The sequence below is a fragment of the Ailuropoda melanoleuca genome, chromosome 19 (assembly GCF_002007445.2).
Source record: "Ailuropoda melanoleuca isolate Jingjing chromosome 19, ASM200744v2, whole genome shotgun sequence".
Lineage (NCBI taxonomy): Eukaryota > Metazoa > Chordata > Mammalia > Carnivora > Ursidae > Ailuropoda > Ailuropoda melanoleuca.
In genome coordinates, this window is record NC_048236.1 from 23,280,221 (window position 1) to 23,296,060 (window position 15,840).

Consider the following 15,840-nt stretch of genomic DNA (forward strand, 5'->3'; position numbering starts at 1 on the left):
CACTCCCCCTGCTTGTGTTCCCTCTCTCTCTGGCTGTCTCTATCTCTGTCGAATAAATAAATTTAAAAAATCTTTAAAAAAAAATATTTTCTATTTGTTTCAAAATTGAATCTTCAAACTTTGCATCTTCGGAAGTGAGAGGGATAACTTCCCTTTAGGAAACTTTATTGCTCAGTAACAGCAAAAAATTCACTCAGGGAAGCCACAAGAGTTGCCTTTCTATGAATTTTCTATTTATATAGACACAGAAATATTGGCTGAGAGTGTTAATAATGGCATCCAGATATAGAATAGATCCCCAGCATTCTCCAGAGAGACAAAAAGAAAAACGTACCCTACATTCTGCCTTTCAAGGGAAACTGGGCCCATGCAGGCAGCTGGAGAAGCTGGCCCTCTTCCAGCACACACTGCGGTATCTGGTGGAGCTCTGGTTAAAGACAGCCCTGCACTGAAAGTGATTTGCTGAATTCTTTAATGGGAAAGACATGTTCACAAAAAAGCTTGCTGACATTAGGGCAGCACCTTAGGGGAAAACGACCACCACCACCACCTTCTAAGACACACGTCGAACAGGACCATAAGCAGCCCACAAGACACCTTTGTGCAAACTAGAAGCTTGCCTTTTCTCGGGCACACACGTATGTGGGGGCCTTGGCTTGGCCATTAAAGTACAGGCCGATTTCAGCTCCACTCACCCTCTTAGCTGCAGGTGTCCTTGGGCATAACCTACATAGCTACATTTGGTGGGCCTGTTGTAATGACAATTTCAACACCAAAGGTTTTTTTCCCCGCCCAACACCAAAGCTCTTTTATTTGCTGTAGAACTGAGTTATGATCCAAAAGAAAAAATAAACTTGTGGGACTTCATGAAGACAAAAAGCTTCTGCACAGCCAAGGAAACAGTCAAAAAAAAAAAACCCCTAAGAGGCAGCCCACGGAATAGGAGAAGATATTTGCAAACGACGCTACAGATAAAAGACTGGTTTCCAAGATCTACAAAGAACTTCTCAAACTCAATACACAAGAAACAAATAATCAAATAAAAAAATGGGCAGAAGATATGAAGAGACACTTCTAATGTAGACATACAAATGGCTAACAGACACATGAAAAAATGTTCAAAATCATCAGCCATCAGGGAAATTCAAATCAAAACCACATTGAGATACTACCTTACGCCAGTTAGAATGGCAAAAATAGACAAGGCAAGAAACAACAAATGCTGGACAGGATGTGGAGAAAGGGGATCCCTCTTACACTGTTGGTGGGAACGCAAGTTGGTACAGCCACTCTGGAAAACAGTGTGGACATCCCTTAAAAAGTTAAAAATAGAGCTACCCTATGACCCAGCAATTGCACTACTGGGTATTTACCCCAAAGATACAGACGTAGTGAAGAGAAGGGCCATATGCACCCCAATGTTCACAGCAGCATTGTCCACAACAGCTAAATCATGGAAGGAGCTGAGATGCCCTTCAACAGATGACTGGAAAGAAGATGTGGTCCATATATACAATGGAATATTACTCAGCCATCAGAAAGAATGATTACCCAACATTTGCAGCAACATGGACAGGACTGGAGGAGATTATGCTAAGTGAAATAAGTCAAGCAGAGAAAGGCAATTATCATATGGTTTCACTCATTTATGGAACATAAGAAATAGCAGGAAGATTGGTAGGAGAAGGAAGGGAAGAATGAAGGGGGGGTAAACAGAAGGGGGAATGAACCACAAGAAACTATGGACTCTGGGAAACAAACTGAGGGCTTCAGAGGGGAGGGCAGTGGGGGATTGGGATAGGCCGATGATGGGTATTAAGGAGGGCACATACTGCATGGTGCACTGGGTGTTATATGCAAATAATGAATCATGGAACATTACATCAAAAACCAAGGGTATACTGTATGGAGACTAACATAATAAAAAATTATTACAAAAAAAAAAGAACTGAGTCATGATCAGTTAACCAATGGTTAAAATAATGATTATCAATCAAGGGTTTTTTTTTAATGAAAGAAAAATTATATACTTGGGAAATATTTTCAAATATAATTCAAATGGAAAGTCTTATTTTTAAAGATTTTTTTTTTTTTTTTTATTATTTATTTGACAGAGACAGAGACAGCCAGCGAGAGAGGGAACACAAGCAGGGGGAGTGGGAGAGGAAGAAGCAGGCTCATAGCAGAGGAGCCTGACGTGGGGCTCGATCCCATAACGCCGGGATCACGCCCTGAGCCGAAGGCAGGCGCTTAACCGCTGTGCCACCCAGGCGCCCCGAAAGTCTTATTTTTAAGATTTTATTTATTTACTTGAGAGAGAGAGCAAAAGCAGGTGGAGCAGGAGGGAGAGGGAGCAGCAGGCTCCCCGCTGAGCAGAAAGCCTCACCTGACATGGGGGCTCAATCCCAGGACCCTGGGATCATGACCTGAGCGGAAGGCAGATGCTTAACTGATTGAGCCACCGAGGTGCCCCTCAAATGAAAAGTCTTATCATTAAAGAGTAAAAGTAACTAGAAGCTCCCATTTGCCAGGCATTCCAATTTCACTTATTAATTTCCCACCTCACTCCAAAAAGATTTAAGGGCATGAAGCATTTCAGGTAATAAAGATCTCACTGTATTGGTCTTCCACAAATCTGGAATTCTTTTTATAATCTATTACTTTCTCAGTAAATTAATCACCATTGCCATGTACTCATACTAACTTATATGATTTTTAAAAAGTCCTACTAAGGTATAACTCATTGTAGAAAAGAGTTAATAGTTTGGAGACTACTGTCTAAGAGACTTGCTTATAAGGCCGGCCCTTGGCTGGCATCTGGGAACGTGGCTTTTCAAACAGTCCCTGTTGATAAAGTTGTTTTGCCCGCCTGGGGGCTCCGAACACGTTTTCCTTTTGGGAATCTGAAACACTGGCAGGCAGGAGGTGCCTACGGGACCAGTCTCCCTAAAAAGCCCTGAAAGTTACATAGGTTTCCCAGGGCATCAACGTCGCACACCCGTGGTGACAATTCTGCCAGAGGGAGGATGTGCAGGTGTGATCCCTCATGGGAGGGGGAGAACATAGGGAGTCTGCACATGGATTCCTCCAGGCCCTTCTTCCTGGTGTCCTTCCCTCACTGATCTGGCTGTGTATCCTTACTGTGTCACTGTAAAAAAAATCTAAGCCGCAAGTACAACCAAACACGTACATGTAACTATAGATAGCAGACTATGTGTCCTAGTCAATTGCCAGACACATGGCTGGTCTCGGAGGATCCCTGAAAGAATAAAACGTAACTTTTAAAGTGTAAAGTCTGATACATTTTGATGTATGTATGTAGCCACGAAACCATCACCCCAATGATGAACATATTCTTCATCCCAAAGAGTTCTCTCGTGCTCGTTTTGAATCTAGCCCTCCTATCACTCTCCGCATCCCCGATCCCCCGATCTGCTCATTCCCTAAACCACCGATCTCCTGTCCCGGTGCACTAGTTTGCATTTCACAGAACTGTGCACAAATGGAATCACACGGCATGTACTGCTTTTCTCATTTGGTTTCTTTTACTCTGTACAACTAGCCTCCGTGTCAGCACAGCGTTCTGCGGTATGGCTGTGCCACAGGTTGTTTTCGTTTTTACCCATTTGCCTGTAGATAGACATCTGGATTGTTTCAAACTTCTGGCTATTACAGGCAAAGCTGCTGGGGACATCCGTGTACATAGGAACTTCACTTTTTTCCTTTTTTTGATAGATACCTGAGTGGAATGGCTGGATCACATGGTACGTATACATTTAACTTTTTAAGAAACTACCCAATTCTTTTTCGAAGCGCTTGCTCCCTTCTACATTCTCACTAGCAGTGCAGGAGAGTGCCAGTGACTGCCCATCCCCCACACCTCCTGCGGTCAGTGTTCAATTTTAGCCATTCCCCCAGTAGCGCCTCACTGTGCTTTCAATTGGCATTTTTTTTAAAGATTTTATTTATTCATTTGACACAGAGACAGCCAGCGAGAGAGGGAACACAAACAGGGGGAGTGGGAGAGGAAGAAGCAGGCTCATAGCGGAGGAGCCTGATGTGGGGTTCGATCCCATATCAACGGGATGACGCCCTGAGCCGAAGGCAGACACTCAAGACTGCGCCACCCAGGCGCCTCTCAATTGGCATTTTTCTAATGACTAATGATGTTGACTATCTTTCATGTGCTTATATGCTATCCATAATCTCTTCTTTGGCGAAATACGTGTTCAAATCTTTTGCCTGTTTTTAAAACTTTATTTTCTATTGAGTTTTGAAAGTTATTTATATATTCCACATACAAACCCCTTCTCAGATGATTTGATTTTTAAATTTTTATAATTTTAATATGATAAATATTTTATACTTAGGGTTTATAAATATTTTACCTCTGTTTGTGGCTTGTCATAATGTTCGTTCTCATAATAACATGTTTTGAAAAACAGAACTTCCAATGTTAATAAAGTCCATCCAATTCATCAATTCGTTCTTTCATGGATCATGCTTTTGATGTTGTATCTAAAATTTTTTTTTTTTAAGATTTTATTTATTGGGGCGCCTGGGTGGCACAGCAGTTAAGCGTCTGCCTTCGGCTCAGGGCGTGATCCTGGCGTTATGGGATCAAGCCCCATATCAGGCTCCTCTGCTATGAGCCTGCTTCTTCCTCTCCCACTCCCCCTGCTTGTGTTCCCTCTCTCGCTGGCTATCTCTATCTCTGTCAAATAAATAAATAAAATCTTAAAAAAAAAAAAGATTTTATTTATTTATTCGACAGAGAGGCAGCCAGCGAGAGGAGGGAACACAAGCAGGGGGAGTGGGAGAGGAAGAAGCAGGCTCCCAGCGGAGAAGCCTGATGTGGGGCTCGACCCCATAACGCCGGGATCACGCCCTGAGCCAAAGGCAGAAGCTTAACGACTGCGCCACCCAGGCGTCCCTGTATCTAAAATTTTTGCCTAACTCGGGATGTGTGGGTGGCTCAGGGGGTTAAGCGTCCGACTCTTGGTCTCAGCTCAGGTCATGATCTCAGGGTCTCGGGCTCACGCCCCCCCCCAGGCTCTGCATGCAGCATGGAGTCTGCTAGAGATTCTCTCCCTCTCCCCCTGCTCCTCTCCCTGCAAGTGCTCTCATTCTCTCTCCCTAAAATAAAAGCTTTAAAAAAATAAAATAACTTTTTTGCCTAACTCAAAATCACAAGAGTTTTCTCCTCCTCTACAAGTATTATAGTTGTAGGTTTTAAGTTTATGATCTATTTAGGTTATGATCTATTTTGAATTCGTTTAGGAGTACGTATGAGAGACTGCGCCACACAAGCACTCCTGGAGTTACTTTCTTTCTCCTCTTTGCATATGGATCTCCAATTGTTCCAACCACAATATGCGAATGGATACGCGACTGTCCCAGAACAACTGAACTGTCTTTGCACCTTTGTCAAAAATAAGTTGCCATAGTCGGGTGAGTTTATTTATGGACAGTCTTTTCCGATCGACTGGTCCAGTGGTGGTCTTGATGCTAACAAACTCTCCTGATTTATTGTAGCTTTATAATAACTCCGGCAATCGGGCAGTGTTAGTCCTTTTTGCTCTTCCTCATCAAAGCTGTTTTGACTGTTCTAATTCCTTTTCTTTTTCATATGAGTTTCAGATGCACCTCGTCCATTTTAGCAAATTTTGATTGAGATTGCATTAAATCTATATATCAATTTGGTGAGAACTGACAGCTTAACAAAATCGGGTCTTCTAACCCAGGAATATGGCATAGCTCTTCATTTACTTAGATTTATTTTTAATTTTGCTCAGCAATGTTTTTGTGATTTAATTCTTGAATCAATACTAACATTTAATGTTTTGTGTCCTAGGTCTTCTCCATAGGTGGGGGGAAAAAACCCAGAAAGTTTATTAAATTTCCACAGAAATATAACCCTCTCCCCAACTCACTCCACCTTCAAACTCCTGTTGCCTCACACACTGCAGAAAGTGTAAAATTTCTGTTCTTTTATGTATCAAACATGCCAAACATATGAAAAAACTAAAATCTAAACATATGTGTTTTTCCTAAATTGACACAATTGCCTTATATTTATTTAGAAGGCACTAAAAATAGTACTCTGTTCTTTTTTGGTATTTCCTTAAAATGTGTATGATTTTTCAGCTCCTAAATTGCTTCTGCCCAGAGCACTAAATTTTCAAATCTGCTAAACACTGGTAAACAGACCCTGTCTTGGCCTGTGTGTCCTCCTGAAAACGCACAGGTTGTGCCCCGCATGCATCAGGTACCAAAAAAATTCTTGATAAGCCCCAGGTAGTAACTGAAATGTGGACCACGTGTACCTGTGCAGGGCAAGGGACAAGCTCACAATCAAAAGAGGAGGACAGACCATAAACAAACAGAAGTTAAAAATGTTTTAAAAATAGGATTGGAGAAATCACCATTAAAGAGAATACTACACCATAACTGTGAGACCCCTAGCATAAGGGAATTAAATGTGGCCAAGCACATTTTGTGGCAGGCTTGTCCCTTAAGCAGGGCCGTGAAAGACATGCAGGATTTGGCCCGCAGACTTCAGAACAGCCTCAGGTTCTAGGTAATGAGATGAACCCAAGCAGCAAAACTTCACATTTCTGCGCCAGTTTCTTGCTAGAAAATGCAGGTTTGGCTTAACACTTTCCAAATTCCTGAGAGCAGCTCAAAGCTAACACTTGTGTTTGATTTTTTCAGAGAATTGGGTGTTCAAAGGTGAAGGAGTGACTATTTCAGCACAGGTGATAAGGCAGGATTATGTTTCCGAGTATGCTAAATTAAAAAAAAAAAGTTTGTCATTTCAGTAGTTTCATACTTTGGAAAGATCCAGATGCCCTTGTCATGTGTGCACTGCTCAGAGTGTCAATGTGGAATGCTTCCTCAGAGTTAGACACGCGCCCCCCCCCCAGTACACCACCACTATACTACATAGAATGTGCCAGACATTTCAAAGGAAAATAGCACAGCTATTTACAGAACTTCTTCATTTCACTCCTGGGAGCTATCCTTTGTTCTGTGTCCTTTTCACTCAATCTACGCTCTTTAAGGATTCCTTGGCAGCCACTTTCTTTTCTGAGAAAGGAGGGAAAGATAACAATGACTGTTACTATTAAAAGTAAAAGCACTTTCATATAACTGGAATATTCTCAGTATTTAAAAGTTTTGTTATTTTCTTAACACAAAATAGTCGTCATGTAACAGGCACAACTTCAAGCGTCTGGTGTGAGCCCCAATCTAACACAGAGGACTAGATATGGAGATAGAGAGGAAGCAATTCACATATTTCTAAGAGTTAAAGTATCACTGATCGTTCCCCAAAACATTCTCTTCCTATTTATTCAATGTCTGTTCTCCCACCACGACCTCAGTTAAATAGACAGGCTTGAAGAGCGGTATTAACCAGCCCAAATCGTGGGCAGAGTCATTTCCATAGACCCCACGGCTACAAGAGACAAAAAAGATACATCTGGTACATCTCCACATGCCTCCTACATGCCATTTAAACTTTCCCAGGGCAGGGGTGCTGGCAGGCTCAGTCGGTTAAGCATCTGAGTCTTGATCTCAGCTTAGAGCTTGAACTCAGGGTTGTAAGTTCAAGCCCTGCAATGGACTCCACTCTCCAATGCTGTGCAGACTCCTTTAAAAACAAACCACAACCAAAAAAAACAAAAGCTTATGTCAGGGCAGGTGGTGGTGGTTTATCGTTATCCTCTCCAGGAAAGGAGGGAGGCAGGTAACCACTTCCCACACCTGTGTCTGGAAACCCTTACCAACAATCAGCTCCTGGAGCCGACTATTTTTTCTGCAGCTTTACATCCTTTTGGTCCCGCCTTGGGGGATAGCTAAGAGCCAGCTCCAGGGCTGGAATACTTCAGAAGATCACACATAGGTGATCATCAGAATGCCCTTAGAGTAAAACAGAAAAAGTTGAGCAAATGCCTTTAGATTCCTTTAAAACATACCATTAAGGGGAAATCTTGTCTCATTTTTTCCAAAGGGAAATGAATAATGTTCTTGAGCTTCTGAAATTTAAAATACTATAGGGAACCTCAAGGAGAATTACAATAAAGAATGACACTCTGTATCCTTCTTTTTTAACATTTCGGTGGGAAAGAAAAACACCCTAAATCCAACAGGGTCCAGTAAACTGAAGACACAAAGGAAAGAACAGGACAAATATAAGGAAGGAATACAGAAATGATAACCTGGAGCCAAGGGTCCCTCTCCAATTTCACTGTCCATAAACATCTGGTATTTCCAACGCAGAAACTACATAACATAAGCCAACATACCCATAAAATTCCTTGAGAACAAGTTTGAAAATTAATGTCATATCTGTGCTTTCTCTTTCTTGCATCTGCCCCCTAACAATTTTAGCATCCATTTCCTTCAACTAATGGACACTTGGCTCAATGCTATTCATTCTGGTGTCCTTCAAAAATCTTTATATTGCCTTAGATCTTTTTTTTTTGCCTGATTTCCATATACCCCAATTTCCACAGCATGAACTTTTGAGGTGCATAAAGTATCTAAAAATTCTAGAAAGCAGAAATGTTCCTAATGTTATATTCTGAACCCATCTCCTATGTCATTGGGTATAAGATCAAGTTTAACATTTCTTCCATACCTGCTGTATTTTTTCACTAAACATCTATCACACAATGTGTGTCCGGTGCTGTGTTAGGCCCTGAGCAAGGCTGACAAGGTTCTCATTTACCAAGCCAACATTCCAGGAGAGAAAAAGCAATGACATATCGAATTGCAAAATTAGTTAATTTCTATGCTGATAAGGGCTGTAAGGGAAGGAGACAGTGGTACAGGAGCATGTTATAGAGGCTCTGACGTGATCTGCGATCTGCTGAAGCTTCCGTGAGGACATCAGCATGAGCTAAGCCTAAATAAAGCCTGAAGCATGAACCACTGTGGACAAGAAGACCAAAAATATTCCAGGAAGAAAGGAACTCAGGTACATGGGCCCCTAAGAGGAACATTCCCCTGCATTTCTTTAAAAAAAAAAAAATCTATTATTGTGGATGTTGGATGTTAGGAGTCAAGTGTCTCACTGTTGGAGTAAGAATTTACAGATAAGCAGAAGAGAAGGCTAGAATGATCCATGTGGTTACAGATTAGAGCTGGAGACATAAATATGAACTGACGTTTAGCTGAACCCTGAGATGGTTATACAAATAGAGATCCAAGTGGGATAGTATCACACATACATTTCCTTGCTCTATCAGCCGACAGGACCCAGAAATAATGGACTCCAGTAGCAATGAGCCCACTCGGTGCCCAGATCTTGGTTTCTAATACCATACTCTAGTAAAAGGAACCAGAGCCACTTGCAGAAGTAGCTGATTCTAGGTCTGGGGCAGAAAATATACAAGACATATCCCAAGGTATCTTTACAGCCAGAGAGTAAGGAAGTGCTCAAAAACAAAAGCAAATAAAAAGCTGCACATTGATGAGAGCATATAAAAGACACACAGGAATCAACTGAAAGAGATCCAATTGGCCTAAGCTGGTACAATGTGAGCAACAAATTAAGGAGTATTAGATTATACCCTAAAGCATAAAGTATAAAGTAAATACTAAATACTAATATAACCTGAAATACATAAATGATTGAATAAATAAGTAAATGAGCAATAGACAAATCTCCCATTCAGAAACATTCCAAAAAATTTATATAGATAACCCCCCAACAAGGAGGTGGAACGCACTCCTTAGGCATGAGTTGCACACAGTGACTTCCTTCCAAAAGAACAGCCTGGAAGGAAGTTTGGAGTGGGGGAAGGTGCTTTTCAGTAAAGAGCTCTGAGGAGACCTACCTCAGCTGAATGATCAAGGTTAACATCAACACTGATGAGTCATGTCGACAGTCTATATCCTTCTTATGATATACTGAGAAAGGCTACCTCCGTGATCTTTTCCAATACCATTTCTCAATACAAGGAACTGGGGTCCCTTGGAGAAATGGCTGATTTTGAGAGTGGGGCAGAACATACACAAGGTAGGCCTCAAGCATAAAGCACCAGAAAGTAAGGAAGTGTTAAACAAACAAACAAACACCTCAAGCAAGGCCTCACGGACGGAGGTCTGTCCAAAGGACACAGCCAACCGAAAGCGCGCCCAAGGGCCAGAAGCAGAAGCCCGAGTTACAAAGTCATGCCGATCCCCTGTACCCTTGACATGGGCTCACGAACATAGCACTTACCACTGTGGTCTTCCTCCCGAAAACCCATAACCCCACAGTCTACCCGTGAAAAAGAACATCAGACCAATTCCAATAGAGGGGCACGTTATAGTACGCTAACCCGCACACCTCAAACCGTCAAGATCGTCAACAAGGAAAACCTGAGAAACTGTCACAGCCAAAAAGAACCTGAAAAACATGAAAAACATGAAAAACTCACTGTCATGTGGTATTAAGATGGGATCCTGAGACAGAAAAAGGCCATTAGGTACAAACCAAGAACATCTGAATAAAGAATATAGTTTAGTTAATACTGGTTTGTTAATTGTAATACATGTACTAGACTAATGTAAAATGTTTATAAAAGAGGAAACTGGGTATGGAATATATGGAACCTTCTAGTAGCTCCTCAGTTTTTCTGTAAATCAAAAACTGTTGTTGTTTGGAGAGAGAGAAGGTGGGACAGTAAGAGACGGGGGAAGAGCCTATGCTCACCACCTCCCAGGGACAAACCAAGGAAACGCCATATACTGCAGCTCACTCCAAAAATGACCTGAAGTCTGGGGAACACACCCTCCACAGCTAAAGTCATAAGGAGAAGTGCACATCGAATAGGATAGGGGGCAGAGAGGCAGCTGGGAGCCAAACCTCCAGCATGGCTACCCACGGGCAGGAGGGACATCACAAGCATGAGCAGCAAAGGGATCGAGCCCCACACCAGGAATGCCCAGCCCTGAGGACCCGCGCTGGGAAGATCGGTCACCGTAATATCTGGCTTTAAAAGTCAGTGGGACTGAACTCCCGGAGAGCCAGAGGGGCTACAGGAAACCCAGTCTCTGCTTTAAAGAGCTAGCACACTCTATCACTCTGCACGAGACCCAGCACAGAAGCAGCAGTTTGAAAAGCACCTGGGTTACACGGGAAGATTTACTGACTAATTTTAGTACCTGTGCCACAGAGGCAGGGATCTGCGAGAACTTTCTCCAGGAACAGAAGTGCTGGTGGGCACCAGTTTTTTTGCTCTCTTTTAGCCCACTTAACCAGTTGCACATGTAACATTATACAGGATTGACCACACGTTAGACCACAAAATAAGTCTCAATAAATTTAAGAAGATTAAAATTATATTGTTCATCTTTTCCAACCAGAAATCAATTAAATAAAAGAACTAGAACACAAATGTGGCACTAAACAGCATGATATTAAACAACCAAGGGGTCAACAAAGAAATCATTGAGAAAAACAAAAAGATATCTGGGACAAATGGACATGGAAACACATTGGTTCAAAATCTTTGGAACACAGCAAAAGCAGTTTTAAGAGAAAATTTACAGCAATATAGGTCTGTCTTAAGAAACAAACAAAATCTCAAACAATCTAAACTTACAACTAAAGGAGCTAAAAAAAGAACAAACAAAGCCCATGGTTGGTAGTAGGAAAAAATAATAAAGATCAGAGGAGGAATAAATGAAACAGAGACCAAAACAAAACCAAACCAGAAATGATCAATGAAACTTAAGAGGTAGTTCTTTGAAAACATGAAACTGATAAGCCTTTAGCTAGACTCAGGGAAAAAAAATATTCAAATGAAATCAGAAATGAAAGAAAAGAAACACACTCAAAATACACCAAAGAAATACAAGGAATTATAAGACTACTACAAAAAAATTATATGCCAACAAATTAAACAACCTAGAAGAAATGGATAAATTTCTAGACACACACCATCTTCCATCACAGAATCAGGAACAAACAGAAAATCTGAACAGACCAATTATACTAGTAACAAAATTGAATCAATAATCAAAAAAACTCCCAACAAACAAAAATCCAAGACCAGATGGCTTCACAAGTGAATGCTAGATAACTTTGAAGATAACTTAATAACTATCCTTCTCAAACTATTCCAGAAAACAGAAGAGGAGGGAATGCCTCCAAATTCATTCTATGAGAGCAGCATTACCCTGATAGCAAAACCAGAAAATGACACTACAAAAAAAGAAAATTACAGACCAGCATCTCTGATAAACACAGAAGCAAAAACTGTCAACAAAATATTAGCAAACCAAATTAAAAAATACATTAAAAGTATCATACACCACAATCAAGTGGGATTTACTCCAGGATGCAAAGATGGTTCAAAATATGCAAACTGATAAACACAATACACATTAACAAAATGAAGAATAAAAAGCATACAGATGCAGAAAAACCAACAAAACTCAACATCTCTTCATGACAAAAACTCTCAACAAAATGGGTATAGAAGAAACACACCTCAACATAATAAAGACCATATGTTACAAACCCACAGTCTACATAACTCGAGGGTGAAAAGGTGAAGCTTTTCCTCTAAGATTAGGAACAAGACAAGCATTCCCATTCTCACCACTTTTATTCAATACAGTACAAGTCCTAACCATAGCAATCAGATGAAATAAAAAGCATCCGAATTGGTAAGGAAAAAGTAAAACTATCACTATTTGTGGATAAAATGATATATATAGAAAACCATAAAGACTCCATTAAAAAAAAAACTGTTACAAGAAATGAATTCAGTAGACTTGAAGGATAAAAAAATTATCAATAGATGGAAATCTGTTGCATGTCTATACACTAATAACTAGCAGAAAAGAAATTAAGAAAACAATACCATCCACAATTGCATCAAAAAGAATAAAATACCAGGGTGCCAGGATGGCTCAGTTGGTTGAACATCTGCCTTCACCTCAGGTCATGATCTCAGAGTCCTGGGATGGAGCCCCACACATCAGGCTCCCTGCTCAGCAGGGAGTCTGCTTCTCCCTCTCCCTCTGCCCCCACACCCCTGCTTGTGCATGCTCTCTCGCTCTCTCTAATAAAATCTTTTTTTAAAAAAGAATAAAATACCTAGGAATAAACCAAAGAGGTTCAAGACCTGTACTCTGAAAACTAGGATATTGTTGAAATAAAAGATGACACAAACAAATGGAAAGATACACCATGTTCATAGACTGGAAGAATTGTTAAAATGTCCATACTACCCAAAGCAAACTACTGATTCAATGCAATCACCATTAAAATACCAATGGTATTTTCTCACAGAACTAGAAAAGATAATCCTGAAATTTGTATGGAACCACAGAAGATAGCCAAATTGCCAAAGCAATCTTAAGAAAGAAGAACAAAGTTGGAGGTATCACAATCCCAGATTTTAAACTATCCTACAAAAGTACAGTAATCAAAACAGTATGGTACTAGCACAAAAACAGACACACAGATCAATGGACTAGAATCAACAGCCCAGAAATAAACCCACACTTATATGGTCAGTTAATCCATGACGAAGGAATCAAGAACATACAATGAGGAAAAGACAGGCTCTTCAATAAATGGTGTTGTGAAAACTGGACAGCTACATGCAAAAGAATAAAACTAGACTACTTTCTTTTACCATACATGCAAACAGTCAAAATGGATTAAAGACCTAAATGTGAGACTTGAAACCGTGAAACTGCTAAAAGTAAATATAAGCAGTAATTGAGTGGACATCACCCTTATAACATTTTTCTGGATAAGTCCACCCAGGTAAGGGAATCAAAAACAAAAATAAACGAAGGGGGATTACATCAAAAAGGCTTTTGTACAGCAAAAGAAACCATGGACAAAATGAAAAGGCAAACTAGTAAATGGGGGAAGATATTTGCAAACGATATATCCAATAGGTGGTTAATATCCAAAATATATAAAGTTGTCCTACAACTCAACAGCAAAAATAAACCAAACAATCTGATTAAAAATGGGCAGAGGACCTGAAGACACATTTTTCTAAAGATGACATACAGATGGCAACAGACACATGAAAATATGCTCACCACTAATCATCAGGGAAATGCAAATCAAAACCAGAATGAGATATCACCTCACACTCATCAGAATGGCTAGTATCAAAAAGATAAGAAATAACAAGTGTTGGTGAGGATGTGAAGAAAAGGGAACCCTTGTGCACCACTGGTGGGAATTCAAGTTGGTGCAGCCACTGTGGAAAACAGTATGGAGGTTCCTCAAAAAACTAAAAATAGAAGTACCATACAATTTCCAGTAATTTCACTTCTATATTTACTTGAAGAAAATAAAAAGACTAATTAGAAAAGATATATGCACCTCTATGTTTACTGCAGCATTAATTATAATAGCCAAGATATGGAAGCAACCTAAGTGTTCACCAATAGATGACTGGATAGAGAAGATATGGTATATATACAATGGAATATTACCCAGCCATTAAAAGAGAGAAATCTTATCATTTGTGACATTATGGATGGACCTAACAGGTAATATGCTAAGTGAAATAAGTCAGAAAAAGACAAACACCTTATGATTTCACTTATATGTGGAATCTAAAAACCAATCAACCAAATAAAAAACAGACACAGACTCATAAATACAGAGAAAAAACTGGTAGTTTCCAGGGGGGAAAGAAGTAGGGAGAGAGGTGAAATAGGTGAAGGGGATTAAGAGATACGAACTCCCAATTATAAAATAAGTCACAGAGAGGAAACATACAGCCTAGGGAATATAGCCAATAACACTGTGTTAACGCTGTGTGGTAACAGATGGTAACTGCCTTCATCATGGTGAGCATTTTATGTTTGTATCTGTTGAATCACTAAGCTGTACAACGGAAAGTAATGTACATGCATTACAGCTCAATTAGAAATAAACAAAGCTGATCTAAGAATAAACTCCATTACTTAAAAAAAAGAATTCAAAAGTTTCTAAGGCATCATTCCTTTTCCATCCACCCTGTCAGATATGATGCAGACTTACTCTCTAGCTTGGGGGTCAATTTTTCTCTAACTTTTGTGCTCTTACTTATCGTGCAGACCAGAGAGGCATGGGGCCAAATGTGGTCCTGCAGGAAAGCTTGGTCTGGCCTGCACAGAGATGTTGTGTTTTAAATTGAGACATGTTAAAATCCAAAGATCTCTGGCCTCTCTGCAAATTCGGCAAGCTGGGCCAGCATTACATATGGCAACAGTGCAACTGTGAGGCTATGTAGCCCTCCCCTGTTGTCCACGGCCCCCCACTGCTCATATCCCAGCCCCAAAGCTCAGTATCAATGTCAGTCACCATGATTATCAGTTGGTGCTGTCACAGGAGGTATTATCTCCAAAGTGGGAAACTGAGAAACATACCAAATGGGCCATGCATTTCAAGAAACAGGGAGGCAACACTGTTGTATGTATGGAAATGAGAGATGCTCCTGTATATTTAGTAGGCAAAGTATGTATACAAAAGACACTATTAGAAACATAGGAACTATAAGAAATATATGAAAAAGGAACATAATAAAAAGCCTTAATAAATGAAATAAATCAGGCTGTAGTTTCAGTACTTTCAGTTTTAATACCAATTAAGTAACTGGGTATACGTGCCCAACTTAAGTATGTTACATGCTTAAAAGCACATGAATTTGTGAATCCTGGTATGGATTGTCTGGGAGGAGCCAGCTTGGGCTCTGCTTATTATAAAGCTATACTAATCAAGACAATGGGATACTGGTATAAAGATAGACAGGTAAATAAATGAAAGAGATTAGAGTTCAGAAGGAGTTCTTCCCACAGATGGCCAGTTGATTTTTTTTTTTT

At 40.3% G+C, this 15,840-nt stretch overlaps 1 protein-coding gene across 1 annotated transcript in view; it reads right to left on the bottom strand.

The window, feature by feature from the left end:
• The window catches only part of B3GAT2 (beta-1,3-glucuronyltransferase 2), a 67,063-nt gene that overhangs the window by 25,534 nt on the left and 25,689 nt on the right, over nucleotides 1-15,840 (bottom strand). The window lies entirely within an intron of this gene.